The sequence below is a fragment of the Haemorhous mexicanus genome, chromosome 3, assembly GCF_027477595.1.
Source record: "Haemorhous mexicanus isolate bHaeMex1 chromosome 3, bHaeMex1.pri, whole genome shotgun sequence".
Lineage (NCBI taxonomy): Eukaryota > Metazoa > Chordata > Aves > Passeriformes > Fringillidae > Haemorhous > Haemorhous mexicanus.
Window position 1 is genome coordinate 107,534,535 of NC_082343.1, and position 15,875 is coordinate 107,550,409.

Consider the following 15,875-nt stretch of genomic DNA (forward strand, 5'->3'; position numbering starts at 1 on the left):
TTACTTTTCATTGCAGATGAAAAGAAGGTTTTATTGACAGTAGAATAAAAGCCCCTAAATTTATTCTAGATTATAAGAATATTCAAAGTCTTTTGTAATAGTACAGATTGTAGTAGAGACAGAAGTTACAGTAACCTGAGAGCAAAGTCTCCCCTCAAAATTGAAAATAAACATTTTTTGTAAGAGAGCTAGTCAATAAACATCATGCTGAATCATGTACCTTTGATACTGTACAATTAATAAGTAAAGTTCAGGTTCCTGTTAAACAGTTTTCCTGGAATGGAAATACCAATTAAATATAATGAGAGAAAAAAAGCAGTTAATAAAGAACATCTAAACTTCAAATTATTTTATTTTATATCTACTTTTTATATTTACTTTCTGTGGTACAAAAACGGACTGTAAAACTCAGAGATTTTTATTCCAGTGGATCCAATCTTTTCCCAGTGATTTTACCAAGTTGTAATTAACTTATCTATTTCACCTGGGGAGTAAGAATTGAATAGATAATTAGAAGTCTTCAGCATGCTGAGTAATGGATGGTGCTATTAAAGATTGCATCATGAAATATAATAATTGTAAAAACTGTCTGGTATAATTCTAGTAAATAATGGAATGCAAGAGGCCAAACGTTGAAAATAGTTTTGAGGGAGATCATCACACAAAACTTCAATCATTTAGGTCACACTATGGCACAACTAAATTTCCTTCCCAGGGTGGGGAGACAGAGGAAGCAAGAAAGGCCCTGCCTATCAGTTCTTCTTTCTAAAATGGCACGGGATGGAGTGCAGTTTCAGTTCTGGCCTTCAAAAATTAGTTTATTTTAAAGAGTCCTTTAACTCCCAGTAGGTTTTAAAGGAAACCTGTTGGTGCAACATTCTGCAGAGGGAAGTTAGTGTCAGACTCTCACATGTTGCAAAGGCAAATAGCTGCTGTCCTCTGGTAAATATTTTGGGGTTTTGAGAGGTGTTTATATGTTTCTTATGTTACTGTTGGTTTAGCTGGTAAATACTCCAATTGCTGTTATTTTTTTTTTTTTCTTCTTGTTTTAATTTCTGCAGAAATGGCTCATTCTTATGTATTCGAAACTCTTCAGTCCTCACTGAAGGAATAACTCCTCTTCAGCTGGGGGTTATTTGTTTTAAAAAAGAACTATTTTAATAAGTAAATTTTGCAGAATAGTGTCTGACATTCTTCACAGAGGTATATATTTTTTATGGATGTTCTCATTTGTGCTGGACTTTCGAAAAAGCAGCTGTCTTCCTGTTGAAGATAAAACTAAAGTCCTCTCTTGTTCCAACCCAGAGAAATGGCATAATCTCTATTTCCTTCTCCTGCCCATGCACTTCGTTTCTAGTAACATATTTTTCAAAATGAAGAAAAGTGATTGCCATTTGAGAACCTGTGTTTATCCTTCTGTCTTTTCTCTGTAAAGCACCACTGTTTATCTTAGCTGTATTGTATTTTCAGAGAAGAACAACAGCTAGACATTTCAGAGATTGGTATCGTGCTGATAAATTGCCACAGACTGAGGAAAAGCTGCAGTAGAGCCATCATTTCTGTTTCACTCTGCAAGAAGCCTGCATAGAAACCACTCTGGCACTAGGACAAAATTCATGGCTAACACTAAGAAAACATAACATTTCCACCTCATTCAAGAGCATTCTCTTGGCCTCTGCTCTGCTGTCATTTGCTCACAGCATAACACCAATTTTTATGCACTTTAAGTAAGAGCTGAGTGCAACAGCTTTAAAAGTACCAGTGTTGGTATTCAGCCATCACTACCTGCTTACATGTCAGCTTATATAAAACTGGAGTAAGAAGTTGACAGCTAATGCATGTCACTTTGACTGGTCTGTAGTAGAAGCAGTTAAACTTTTGAAAGGGACAAAATGCTTTTTTGCTCCTAATAGTCTGTTCCTGCCAAACTGAATATATTTTGGCTGCTTCATGCTCTTCAGTTACAACAAACCTGAGGAAGTGTTCTCCTATTCCAGTACTGCAAATTGCATTTTTTCCCATTTGCTCTACCTTGTTACATCAGTAGATCATTAACTACTCAACCTTGTATACATTATTACATTATTTTTCTAGATGTCTGTTTCTTTACTGGACAGGGTGGTTCAATCAGAGATTGAAACAAAAATGGCCAGTCTCAGCTGCCACCTTGATACATCATCTATGAAAATAACCTATTGCATCTTTCACTTTTTCAGCCTTTTGCTTCTTTTGTCTCTTTGGCTTGTAAATTTTTCTGAGCTGAGCTCTCTCCTAGTATACCAATGCAGAGAATTTAGCACAGAGTGATCTTAAAGCTCAGTTATCATTCTTTGAATCCTATGAATTAGAAAAAATAAGCACCAATATGATTTCACTACTTAGAAAGTCTGAAGAACTGCTGTTTTATTAAAGTTTTACTTACAACAAGAGGTTTGTTGCACATTTGAGGAAGCACCCATAAAGGTTTAAGCATAAGCACAAAATCCTTTATAAAAACTTATCTGTGTAGTTGTCATGTTCATAAATCTTGCTTGTTCTCTCAGGGTTTTACAAGTTCTTCTTTATAATGTGAAATCACTTAGTTTAGTCACAATAATCTAAATATTCTTCACCCCTTAAGTCCCCACACTAGTCCAGGAGCAGTAACACTGATTAAAAGAAAATGAGGAAATGCCCTGGGAGAAAAACCCTTTGGTGACCTTGTAGCAAGTGTGTATATGAAATTACATCAGAATTGTGTGTTTGACATATATAGCTTGTACAAGCTATATATGCCTTTATCCCAAAAGACATCCATGAGCTAAGGAGCCTACATGTGCCAGTGCAATGAAAGTCTGGCTTTTGCTGGAATTACACAGCAATATAAATGTCACAATCTGTCTGGATGGGAGTGAGCTAAGCAGGAAGGATGAAGTCCATGTAGGAGGGAGTCTGGAAACCCAGACTTGGTTTTCAGTGCTGTTTCTACTGTGACACCTCACATCACCTTTTTGATGCTCTTTCTTCATTAGCTGCTGATTGCTTTGCCCTTGTTGATGGCAAAGTCTGTGTGATGACGTCCTCTCGTTTAAGATCACTTTGAGAATCAAGGAACTGACTATAAAATAGATGAAAAACAAAAAAGGACACATAGTCACAGCAATACCTCAGGCAACAGAAACGCCTTTCCTGCAGTTGGTTTGCTGCTTATATCCACTGAAGGGAGAAGCCAAAGCTCCCGGGCACAAGCGTATAAACATTGTGCAGGAAATTGTGTCATCATTCCTTCCCCCACAATAACAATGTGTTAGTCTGGGGCCAGCTCTCTGCCAGGCATTTGTCTGGGGTTTTCCAGTAGCAGCAGCTAGGCCTAAGGCTTGTTCTTTGGCAGGGTGTCCTGATGCTCTTTGGCACTACCCTCTTGCTGGTTTGGTTGGCTTCTGTGCAATAGAAATAAGCTTAGAGTTAGCCAACTACTGAGGATCTGGCTTGTCTTTATTTCTTTCTGACATTTCCTCTGGTTTGAGCAGAAAATGAGGTTGGAAAATCCAACTAAATTGAGGTTGGATTTCTAACACGGGCCTTGCATTGCAAGGGTCCATTGCCTGTGGGTAGCTTGAAGGCACTGCTTTGTTTTGAAGGGTAGGAAGTTGGAGTAGGAGGGATGAGGTCAACATAGCGACATTGTCTCAGGTCTAGAGAAAGGGATGGGTTATTCAGGGAGGTCAGATGATCAGATCTGAGCCCACACAAAGGCTGAGACTTTTGGTTTTGTTAAAGACATCATTACAAGTGGTGACATTTTTCTTTACCTGTCAGGGGCACTTCTTTACCTGCTGCATCCATTAATCCTGGTTATGGAGTCAGGTAAATTGCTGTCCTTCCTTTTCCTAATCTTCCTCTATGTGATGAGACTTCATAAAGCAGATTTGAGGCATAGCATGGGCAATTGTGAGGTTCAAATTACTCCTGGGGATTTACAGAGCTCCTGCTCCCACTTAGCCCGGAGCTTGGGATCTTTCAATATGGAAAGGGAAAAGCTTTATTTGTTCAGGGCCCTTGCTCAATCCCTACCACTCTCAGTTTGCTCATGGACATGGCATTCCACTAATAATTCTATTTTAATCCTTCTTTGCATGGGAAAAGACATTAAGTCACAGAAGGATGTCTTTACCTATGGTAGCTTGGGTAGTCTATAAAACTGCCAGGAATTCCCAGCGGAATGCAGGCAAGCTGAAGAGAGAGAGGAGATTTGCTTTGTCTTGTGTTTTTTTTCTTTCTTCTTCTTTTTGATGTTTATCCATAACAGCAAGAAAATCTTCCGAAACATGTCTTAAAGCAGACAGACAAAACCAATCTTATTACATAACAGCAGCAGTATTGCATTTCTAAAATACATATAATAAAATTGAGATCTACCACTGTTTAATAATGTCCAGGTCAAAGAAGTTGATTTAACCTCGATGAATTCTACTCAAAGTGTTTGTAGTTCAAAAGACATCAAGGCAGATTGCTCAGCTCTTGGTTTCCTGTGTGCATGGATCTCTGCATTTTTTTTTTATAATATGTCTCTGGTACTTAATGATAGATACACATACAGTAATTCATACATGCACAAGCATGTTAGAATTAGAAAAAAAAATGTACTCAGGGACTTTCTTTTCAGGAAAAAGCAAAAGGCTTTTGTATCTATTCAATGCAAGGAATTTTATTCCTTTGTATATGTGAGGGACAAAGGCAAAACAGTAATTCTCTAATTCTCTTGATAAGTTCCTTTTTTTTTTTTTCTTTTTCTGGTTCAGCATGGAAAAGTTACCAAAGAGATCTCATTTAAAATCACATAATTCAATCTGTTCATGATTGCAGGAGACTGGTGTCAGGATAATTTTCTTCAGTTGATAACCCTTTCACCTTTAAATTCTTTTTTCACTTCAGGCTGTCATGTCTTCTAGAAGTGAATGCATTTAACCTACTAGTGCAAGATCAGTTTTAAACTCCTTGACAAAAAAAAAAAAAAAAAAGACAGAAAGTTAACCCCCCCCACTTTGCTGTATTCTGCATGCAATTTTCTAGTTAGAGAATTGCTTATAGGCTAGAGAACAACAACAGAAGGCTGTTTCAGAAATTATAATCATTCATATTCCTCTTGAAAAGAAGTGTGCATTTCTTTTGCTGTTCAACACTGAATCCCTCTTAAGGTGTTTAGCTAACATTTACAAATCTTATTGGTTGTTTTAAGAGCCAAAGGGAGGGGAGCTCTCCTGAGCAAAATCCCCACAGCACTTCAGGGTGAGTTTGTCAACATTACATACCTGGCTCAGATAAAGCAGACCTTAAACCAGCTCTCTTAGGTGTCAGTATTGGATATGGATGTTTTGAAGGTTTTGCATTTGGGGGAAGTTCTTTGAAATCCAATAGCAGAAGCTGGATTTCACTTTAGACCTAAAACTTGTTCGCAGATGTACTTCATGGAATTTGACTTCTGAAACAGAACTGGTGCATAAGGTGGTGATTTAGGACCAGACTGTTCAATATTCACTTTCTTTGTAATGCTTTCAGCTTTCAGAAGTGTGTCTTCTGCTGCTTATAGCATATTGCTGTGGAATATACAAGTATATACCCTAGATAATGGTTGTGCTTCCCCTAAATTTTGCTGGAGAAACTAGTGCACACTTGTGCCTGTGTGAATTCTTGAGCAGAGTTTTTGTATTTATCTGTCTGTAAAATAAGCTCACCTGGAATTTAAAATGGTTTCATGTTATAAATCAGGAAATAATACATATGAAAAGACAAAGTCTGATTTTGCAGTTGCTGGCACCCAGCCATTCAGCAGACACCCAGAATCCACCTGGATGGCAGCATCACTGCAACATGCGAGCATCACTCAAATCTCTTACCCTAGGAAAGGGTATATACTCATATCTAGGGTATGAACTCATATCTAAATGAGTTTAATGTTTGTTGGAGATAAAAAAAATAACCATATATATATATATATATATATATATATATATATATATACATGTGTCCAGTAACACTAGATGCATCCCTTTATGTTTTACAGCAGAGTTTCTCAACCTCAATATTTTCATTCCAATCACTTCTTAATTACAAATATAAAAACACTGAAATAGTCTCCCCTTTGAAGGCAGATGCATTCCCTTAACAAAGCCAAATGCAGAAATACAGTAAACAGCATTTTCTTTCTTTCAGTAAAAGAAAAAAAAAATCACAAAGCAACAAAAAATCTCAGTGGAAGCATTTGGTGAGAGTTAAGCTCCTGCAATCAACAGACAAATCCTCTCTGATTTTTTCTGAAGGGTCAACATCAGATGCACCCCCTTCTCTTCAAGAAACTAAATTCTTTCAAACTTTATCAAACAGTGTAAAAGAAAAATAATCCTTGGAAAGTAATGATATCTTTTCAGAAAAGCCTGAATTGGAAAAAGGAAAAAACTCAAAGTACAGTTCCAGCAAAGGCCAATCCCATTCAACAGAGAGATCAAGTTATTACATTTACTTTTACATTGGTTTTTAATTTAATAAGAAACTTGAGGTTAGATGCCCACTTTTGCAGATGTGTGGACCTGTCAACTCTGCTCTCCACTGAACACTGTTTCTCCCAGGAAATTGTGACATGAATATGAACCCTGGAGAACCCTGGAGTTAAGGGTAAATTTAGACTTAAGGAGCATCATCTAACAGAGACCACTGCATGAGCAGCTTTAATAAACTTATCTGCTTGTATTACACTGAAGTAGTCACTGATAATATTATATGCAGATAAATTCAGACCAAACTAGTATTTTTCCTACAAGTTTTCAAGCAGAAATTTTCTCTTAATTCAGGACAATAGGGGTAAAAAAAAAAATTAGCTGGTGAAACCCACACTGTATTTTATGGTCCCTTGATAATCCATTAAGAACTTCTAACAATTAAACCCAGAGCTTGGTTATGCTCACACAGCTCTTCTTCCTTGTATCCAGGTGTTTCCACAAGGTTCTACAGTAAGGTTCTGCAGCACATTTGGGCTTTTCCTACCATATCTTTTTCCATGAGAAAGTAGAAATAAGGCTGCTATAGTGTGTGAATTTTTTTCTAAGCAGTTTTCAGAAAAGAATGGGCTGTTGAAAGGGAAGTAAATGAAGAAATGGTGTCAGATGAAGAGCAGTGCTAGGGAAAAATGTCCTGATTTGAAGTGGAAGTGTGGACAACACAGTTGGAAATAAAAGTGGAATGAGTGCAGACTGGTACTGCAGAGTGAGAATATAAGGAAATTAAGTGATGTGAGATTTTTGGCAGTGACATATTTGTGAAGGGCTGTGAAGCTGAGTTCTTAGAGCCAACTTTTTCCTGAATGGCTTTTAATTTCAGGTATCTGAGCTGAAAGAAAACGAGCACAAGCAATCAAAATCCCAATTTGGAAGGAGGCCCAGTTATTCAGAAAGCTTTGAGGTCAACCCCTCTTTAAGTTTGGAGATGGTTGTGTAATAACTCAAACTGAGTATATCTGGATGAATAGGACCTCTTGAAACAATTTCACTGGTTATGAATTGGCATTGAAAGATCTGGAAATTTTAGGTCACTGAAAAATATTATCACCTAGGCCCTGGAATTTATTGTCTTTAAAATACACTCTTTCACCAGAGAAAAAAAGATTTTATAAGCCTAAAAATGTAATATTTCCTTTCTAGTGCACATTTGACAGTGAGAGTCTTATCATTAGATAAGAGTTAGAGTAGCTACCATCCCACATTCTCCAAATAGAGCCAGATGGTTTGGGGACTTAGTGAAAAACTCAGTCTTCAATCAAACAAAACAGCTTGCATCTTTATTGTACCATTTGTTTAGTACACTGACATGAGATGCCTAACATCCTTAAATACCAGTATTTAGGCAGCTGCTTAATTAAATTCTCAAGGCTGCATTTTGATGGGGGTAATTCATTTTAAATGAACAACAAAACATAAGCCTTTTCTTGCCCTCCTTTTCTCTTAAGAGATAATACTCTCTTATCAGTTCCTTCTGGCTCACCACAAATAACAGTGACAGCCTGAAATGAGTCACTGATCTCCACAACCCTCCTATCCCCTACAAATTGGTCTCAAAATCTGATGAAAAGTAACCAAGGTGTTTTATAATAGCTTCAAAAAAAAAAAAAAAAAGAAAAAAAAAAAAAAACATTTCTGTGTCCTTTTTATCTAATTTAAATGTCAAAATCTGTTCAGGAGCATACCCTTGTTTAGCAGTGCGAAGGGTTTTGTGGAACAGATTTTATCTGTTTGTTGGTTTGGGTTTTTTTAATATAATGGATCAACAGTATTACTTTACAAAGGCTATTTCTTCTGAAAAATCTTGAATAATCCAAAACTAACAGTTTTGGTTTCTTTTACCTTATTAAAATCCATCTTGCTTCCTTTTCATATCTAAATGCCCACTCTTGTTTTTCAAGGGTGTCACAATTATAATTGTCAATGAGAGCAAATCCACATGCTGGGTGCAGTGTTTGCTGAACACAGGAAATACAGCAGCAAGGAGATGCTTTGGCCCAAACCTGAACTCCAGTTCAGTTCAGAAAATACTTTTTTCCTGAGATGTTCTTGTGCTCCTTATTGAGATATCCCTTTCCCAATCTAGATGTTCATATGCTCCTGCTCATATGTATTCTAAAATAAGCACCAATATGTCTGCTTTTTGCTTCCCAGCCTGACAGTTCTGGTGATGCCATTCCATACTATTTTCAGTGAACAAAGAAATGGAGAGGAAACTGATAAAACTTAGCAGTATATCCCAGCACTATTCATTATATACATATGTACATCTGTTTAATATCCATGTTTAGCAAATGTAAGAGGCACTCTCAAGTCAAATGTGGCTCTAGCTTTAATAAAGCAGTTTAACAAACTTCAGGGGAGTTTTCATAAGAAATAAATATGTTTTCTTTTTTTATTACTTGAACTACTTAGGACTGACTTTCATTTGAATTTCATACAACTTGAATCATGTAGTCAAATAATTGAAATAATTATGATTTGTTGATGAGATGGAAATATTAATCATGATTTCAAACATTTAAAGCTGATTTATATTTTCTAATAGAAGGTGCTCTACCCTGTAATATATTCAAGACTATTCTCCATCTCCCATTGTGCTTCATCCTGTGGTCACATCCCAGACAAAATTAGCTCCTACTGACTGCAGTGGCTTATCCAAGGAGTAACTAATCTTATCTGAATTTCACAAATACCTCAAATGGTAGCTTGTGACTTTGATTACTAAGAGAGGAAGCCTAATCAGATTCCTTTTCTTAAAACAGTGGTTCATTCAGATCCTTCACTTTGAGAGATCAAAGCTGTTTCTTCTCTCTATCTGCAGGGAAACTCATTAGGAGGAGGTTGTCAGGGTTGCAATCATGCAACAGTTTTACTTCTGGGTTATAACACTTTTCCTTTCTTATCAGTCTGTGAGGTCCAAAGTGAGAGGAACAAAGTAGGTATCACTGACACAAGGTAGTTTTAATACTTTCAGAAACCACTATGGTTTACTAGCTATTTTATTAATTTCTTCATTCTGAAAGTATTTTGCAAATCTATCTCAACTATACAACCAGTTCAGAGGAGGTTTTACTTGGCTTCTAACATTTTTAAATCAGCAGCTATATAAACAAGTTACTTTCAAATTAAATCTTCATCAGTTTGATTGCATCATATAGCTGCTTGCATGAATTGATCTTAAGCATGATTTATCATTTACTAATGTGCTCATCATTGTTTCCATGTATAATTTAAAATAGAAAACCATATTAAAATATGTTTTTTTGTAGAATTCAAAGACAGCCTGCTATATTATATGTCATGCAGCTAGAAGCTCTTCAAATTTAACTTTGCTTTTGTCACTGTAAAGTTTATTAATTTCAAAAGCATAGCATTTACTGTAAAATACTTGATCCTGATTCCAGTGTCATTTTCTGCCTCCCACAATCTTAAATTCTTAAGGTGTTTGATTATGGAGTTTTGGTCAGGGGACCACATTTAATGATAACACATTAATGATGATACCTGGCGCCTACTAGGTAATTTATTTAATGAATGAATAGGATACTGTACAAGTCAAACAATATGTGTGACTTCAAGCCTGCAAATACATCCTTCATTTTTTTACTTAAAACTCCAGTAATTACAGATGCCACACTCATCCAGATAGTCAAAATGTAAGAGGAAGACTTAAGTTACAAATAAACCAAACCATGGTAGCATGAAATGCAAACATATGTTTTAGATTCTTCTAGTGAGCAATTATTAGAAAGTAATTACTTTTTTCTAAATAGGAATTACTTTTGAAAATTTTCTCTGAATCCAAGATATCAAAACTTAATAATGTGTCATAGCTCTAAGAAGTGCATTAAAAAATAAATACTAGGATCTGCCTACATTGAGTAATTGATTGTGAAATGGTGGGACTGGAACAGTCACTGAATGAACTGCTCATGAAGCTGAAAGCTGATGATCATAATTGATGTGCAAGCCAAAAAAATAGAGAGCAATGTAATCTGAAAACAGTTACAGAGCTTCCAAGAGCTGAGCCTGTGAGGCAGTGCCTCATCACACTGCTGTGTCTCTGGCCTGCCTGTGTTTGGGTCTGAGCCTTCCAGTCCACTTAGAGCTCTCTCTCTGCAGTGATGGAGTTTAATGTAGTGCCCTGTACACCATTGTCATTACAGGTTTCTCCACATTCTGGCATTGCACATTGCACTGGCTTTCTCACCTTGCTTTGTGTAAGCTCTAATGTTCCCTCCTTCATTCCTTTCATTAACTGATCAATGCAAAACACCATCTTTGACTCTCCTGCCTGCCTCTGGAGTCCTCCTGCCATTTCATCCTCTGCCACTGCCCCTTCAAATTCCTCCTTCCAGTGCTCTGCTATTGCCTACCTGCAGTACCTCTTTCTCACCATCATTTCATCAGCCTGCCAGAGAGCAAGTTAGTGGGTCACAGAATGTCACTCTGTGTCACAGTTAGATTTTAAGGGTGACATGTCTCATAGGCAGCCTCTATTTTCATGCAATGATCTGTTTATTCCATAGTCAGCTCTCTGGAATTAAGCTGTATTTGCTGAGTCCTCTGGTTCTTTCCACCATATTAGACAACTCAGAAGTATTTTGTATCTCCTTTAAATAAAGTAAATAAGAATTAATTTTAAAATAGTGTATGGATTAGGGTGTTCCTTAACTAAGCAAAGAATAGTGGAAAGGGTTTTCTTCAGCTAACTGTGATGAAAGAGGAGCTGAACAGGTCATGGTTTCTGTAAGCACTTGCTACATGGTCAGAATGACTGAGGAAATTTTACTGATGCTCATTTCAAAATTACACTTTCCCAAGGCATAGAAAGAAGAGTGATTTTGTGCATTTGAAAATACATTTACACACAAATACATTGAAAAGGAACTATTTCCTGAAAACCATCTCTGTTTAAAGATGCATCTGCTAGGATCAAGAACTGTCTTGATATACAAATGGCACAAGGAATGCATAGTGCTACTTTAGCAAATTCCAGATGGTGATTTGTATTACTGGTCTGTGATATTTTCAAAGCTAAATTTCTCTGACGTGCCCAGCTCTGAACACGTGTCCATATTCCTGCACACAGCAATAGAAAATAGCTTGGCCAACTGGACTGTGTGATTGGCAGAACATTCAGACATTTCATTGTGGAAAAGAAATGACACTTCATGGAATGAAACTTCCAGCAGACTATTCCACTGCCACTGCTGAAGGGGAAAGTTTCACTAATTTTTCCTTGCTATGAAAGTAGAATACAATACTATTTAAACGTGGGCATGTACATATAGACTTCTGATTTCTGAACTACTATCTTCCAAGACTATAGGAAAAAACCTAATTGAATACTTTCTGTGGATCTTCTTCAGCTTGTTCCAATGGCAATATGAGTGTTCTTACAATAATCAATTTTGCATCAACAGTTGCTGGTTTATACTCTAAAAATCCCTACTCTTCTTCCACCTGTATTTGAAAAGTCCTTTTACAAAATCTACTAAGGAAAACAGCCTTCATTTTACATGAGGCATCTCTGAAGCACTGTGTTTAATTCACTTAAGTGGCCACCAATGAGTCTGAATGAAACCATGAGACAAAGCAAAAGTAGGCTTCTCTACTTGTGCCAAGAACAGGAAGTGTAACAATGTTCCAAAACAAACTCTGTTATTAGATCAAGATGTGAAAATTAAGCAGCAATTGATTCCTCTTCCCTCCATTTTGCCAAATGTTGCAAAAAGTGATAGAACTGAAGAGAGAGCATACAGGCTTTCTTTATCAAAAAAAGAAAGCAGGAATAAGTAAGCTGTCCAGAGCTAGTGGGCTTTTATGGTCTTCTCTCATTGGTGTGAGATCGCTGTCAGATTGATTTGTCTCACCTGGTGAATACCCCTAATAAGCTGTTTAGCTAAAGGAACCAGATCCTGGTTCAGACCCTGGGGCAGAGAGCAAAATGGATGAGGGTTTCTCCAAGAAGACCAGGAGGCCTCAATTTTTTTGTATAATCAAGAGACTAGCTCCAGTCCTAACCCAAATCCTGCCATTTCCCTGGAAACTGTTAAGAGCTGACAAGGTCATTTTTATTACATGACAACCTGGGACTCTTTAGTTGAAATTCTATAGTATTTTACTATTAAGATTATAGGACATAAAAAAAAAAAACCAATACAATTTGTATCCTGGGAAAAATGCAATACTAGTTACCTTAGTCTCCAATCTACAGAAGGAGAGAAGTAGTGGAGGTGTGTACATCTCAGCTGGCAATGCTGTGATCCAACCAGAAACATCCATCTTGGACAGACATTGTTTTTCCTCTGACAGTTCTCTCCTAAGTGAATATTTCTTGAGCCACGGTCATGGAGGAAGGTGTGAGTTGTTTTAGGGGGAGCTCTTGGACAAGCACCAGCATATCTCTTACTCAAGACATCCAGAACAGGAGCACAACTGAAAACCTCTTTAAAAAAAACTCTTTTCAGCTTATATTTGGGGAAAAGATGGAGTGCTTTTGGACTGAAGCAAGCAGCTATATCTGTTCAGCTGATTAATGAAGAAGTTAAAAATAAAGCAATATGCTGCATCAGAGGGATTACTCATCATAATCTACCATTTTAAATATAATCTCAGGCTGATCATTTCTATATGCACTTTTAATTTTCCTGAAGCCTTCACAGGATGTCTTGGCAATTGCCATGAGATCCATTTTTTTTAAATGGCATAGACATTCAGAATAATAAGATGTTCCTTCTATTTCCCTGTAAAAGTTTATCACAATTATCTTCCTGAAATGAGCAAACACAGACCATGAAGAGACCTGAACACAGCTTCTTTGATCTGTTTTAAGTTCTTTACCACTGACCAATCACAACCCACTCTGGCTTTATTGGATGCATACCATCTGTAAAACTCCTTCCATCAACAACTTCTGGAATGGAAAAGATTTTTTTATGATTCTCTATCTGTCTCCATTCCAGATCTTTTTGTCCTCAACATCACCTTCAGAACTGGTTTGGTCTCTTCTACTGACACTGCTGTGTTCTCTTCAGATTCTCCCTCGTGTGCATGTACAGTAGATTGTGTTTATGAGCCCAGTGAGGTGTTCCAAGGAAGTTTGACTTGACACATTAACACAATTGAAGGCACTCAGTGCCCCTGTCAGTGGCAAAGCAGAATGGCTCATCACTCAGCATGACACAGTGTTCTTCATGTATGTGAAGTGAGAAACACTTGATTTGTAGCAAACAGACTATCTGTCCATGGAAATCTCCTTACTCACCTCCAAAATGATGAAACTTTTTGAATTGTGGTGAAGATGTGGAAAGAAGGGAAAATGTGACTTTGTCTTTATGTTATTTCAACTATATCTCATTTTTTATTTTTATTGCACTGAAATACTTGACTCATTTACCTCCCAATGATACAGCTGGTATGAATATTGTTTATAACTTGTTTGCAACATTAAAAGTCTGAAAATATCCATTAGAGATATCATATGACTAAAAGCTGAATTAAAGGATGACAGGAATCTGGCACTAAAAGAATATATAATATTGGTTTAATTTTAAAGTGTATAGAATTACCTTATTGTTCCAAATATTCACTCACTTTAACTAGCACTTATATTGTTTTAAGCAGCATAACGAATATATAACATTCCACATACATTCATATTAGAACCTCCTGAGAAATTATGATCCAGATAAATACATTCATATTCTTATTTTTTCTTTCCAATTTAAAACTGATGTCTGTTCAATTAAAAAAAAGAAAAGAAAAGAGAAAAAAGCCAAAAATACAATATACTTGAACATTTTTCATAAATTATTTTACAACTGAAATTTTATAAGACAGATTACTTAATGAAAGATTGTGGTATAATAATATTTAGGTTTTATGGAGATGAGAAAGAGAGGGAAATAGATGCAAAGAAAAGAAGTGACTTGCCAACATCCCTTTGCAAACTAGAGGCAAAGCTATAAATAGAATCCAGTGGGTTTTAGCTTGCAGTCCAATATTCTCATTATTAAACCATACTGCTCAAAATAAAAAGAAATAATTAAATCACTAAAGGTCTGTACCATTTCTTTTTTTTTTTTTTTTCTGTTGATTTCAACAGTCTTATGCAAATCCTTAAGTGAGTGACTTCTGTTAGTGAATGATGATGAAACACTGAGAGATGTAACAGGATGGACATCAGAGGGCAAAAAAGTTCAGTTTCTCTGATCTATGGATGGAGAACACATTCTATTTCACAGCTAAGAGCACAGACATAGGCATAGCAATATCTGCTGCTTTTCTGGATGATTGCTAGATATATTCATGACTCTGACAATGGTGGATGGATGAGGCATAGTGGGTGGAAGAAAAATGAGTGTCAGGATGCACAGTTGCATGCTATCACTGTTTTAGCCTTGAAGAAATTTCCTTAGATGAGATAAAAACTTAAGTATATTGTGTCATGATGAGAGCAACAAAGATGGGGAAAGGGCAGGAGGGAATGTCCTACAAGGAGCAGCTCAGGACCAAATGTTTTTCTATTTTGGAGAAAAGGAGGCTTGAGAGCAACTGTATTTCTGTCTACAGCTTCCTGAGGAGGGGAAGTAGAAAGGGAGATGCTGAGCTTCTCTCTGGTATCCAAGGATGGAACAAATGGAAATGGTTCAAAGCTGCATCTAGGAAGATTCATTCTGAACATTAGGAAGCATTTGCTTAATGAGTGCTCAAACTCTGGAACAGGCTTCTAGACAGGAAGTAAATGCCTCAAACCCATTCATGTTTAAGGGACAAGTGTATGATGTCATTCTATTCTATTCTATTCTATTCTATTCTATTCTATTCTATTCTATTCTATTCTGTTCTGTTCTGTTCTGTTCTGTTCTGTTCTGTTCTGTTCTAATTCCCATTTCTTCTGTAAAGATTTGTTTTCATTGAGGGAATAAGGGGGTGGGTGTTTTCAGTAAGGAGTTGTACTGCTCTCAAGAGACAGCTGATTGTGCATGGCCTTAGAGTGGACATGTCACATGTTCATGTCTGCAGTAGCTCATGTTTCTCCCAGGTAGGGCTTTCTGGTCACAACCCATGCTTTTGGCTTTCCTCTAGGAGTTCTCTTGAAAAAGAGAAAAAGGCACGTGTGGATCTCAGGAAACAGAAAACAGGCTTGTGATTAGGGTGGGAAAAATATTGGGCTGGGAAACAAAATACCCTCTGCCTACAGATGTGTTTGCACTCTGAGCCCACTGTGGTAAAAGCTTTTAATTTGTTACAGCAAAGGAAGTTGTTTTTATTGTTACTGCAATGTGAGTTGAACCCAGTGATCAATCTCACTCTCACTGTTCTTATCATAACTAA